Source organism: Etheostoma spectabile, unplaced genomic scaffold (genome assembly GCF_008692095.1).
Source record: "Etheostoma spectabile isolate EspeVRDwgs_2016 unplaced genomic scaffold, UIUC_Espe_1.0 scaffold337, whole genome shotgun sequence".
NCBI classification, from domain to species: Eukaryota; Metazoa; Chordata; class Actinopteri; order Perciformes; family Percidae; genus Etheostoma; species Etheostoma spectabile.
Window position 1 is genome coordinate 106,234 of NW_022605587.1, and position 1,154 is coordinate 107,387.

Here is a 1,154-nt window from a genome sequence, read left to right on the forward strand (position 1 = left end):
CTAAAGACTTCCTTGGAGGGGAACGCCGATGAGTTGAAAATATTTTTGGTGAGCTTTGCTGTTTGGCCGAGTCTTTTATACTTGCTTTTGCTTACCTTTGCTTTTACTCATCAGCACCCTAAATAGGGCGGAAACACATTTATTTTTTTGTGTCGACAGAGTTGAACTCTCAATAACCTTCACAGAAAAATCTCCTTGTCGTGAAATCGTGGCCAGGGCTACCGAAGTTTCCATAGTGCACTAGTTATCACATTGAATACAAGAATATCCTGTCTAAAATTGATGCAGAAAAACTAGTCCATGCATTTGTCACTTTTAAGATGGATTACTGCAATTCTACTAACCAATTGAAAAGTTTATGAAACTTTGTGCAAACAAGTATAAAACTGCTTTTCAGGTTGTTGTGGCCGAGTGGTTAAGGCGATGGACTAGAAATCCATCGGAGTCTCCCCGCGCAGGTTTGAATCCTGCTGACAACGAGAGGCATTCTTTAAGAGTGGTAGCAAACTAATGACCCATCGCAGTATATCAAATTAAAGATTTGCCTTCGTGAACTATAATCTCATGAAAGGTTTGGCTGGCTCTGATTTATTCACTCTATTTGATCCGTAGAACACAGTCCCCTCCGCCCCTTCTCTCTTTTTCTCTCTCTCTCTCTCTGTCTCTCTCTTACACACACACACACACACACACACACACACACACACACACACACACACACACACACACACACATAGAAGGTGTGGAAATAAAAAGAAAAAAAAGAACCAAAAACAAAAAAAATCACACTGATCATAAAAAAATTAAAAGTTAAAAGAAAATATTGTGCATGAGTTATATTGAGTATGAAAACTCTTGTTCATTACATTTTACTTCATAATTGCGACCACATTGTTGTATTCATTGTTGCAAAACTTGGACCTAAACTTTGGAACGCTCTGCCCCTCCATGTCCAAACAGCCCCAACAGTTGAGTGTTTTAAGTCTCGTCTAAAGACACATTTTTGTTTTTTGGCTTTTAACTCCATGTGAGTTGTGTGGTCCTCTGATCTCGCTTATTGTTTTACTGTATTTTATAATTTATTCATTTTATCTATTTTTTAATTTTGCTCTTATTTTGTTTTTACAATATTTTATATTAATTGTTTTGTATGT

General features: G+C 36.9%; 1 non-coding gene across 1 annotated transcript in view; it reads left to right on the forward strand.

The window, feature by feature from the left end:
- Nucleotides 1-72, forward strand: part of LOC116686239 (U5 spliceosomal RNA) — a 116-nt gene extending 44 nt beyond the window's left edge. Inside the window, exon 1 of the small nuclear RNA XR_004331200.1 lies at nucleotides 1-72. This exon is cut by the window's left edge and continues 44 nt beyond it. This is a non-coding gene — a small nuclear RNA (U5 spliceosomal RNA).
- Nucleotides 73-1,154: the final 1,082 nt, after the last annotated feature.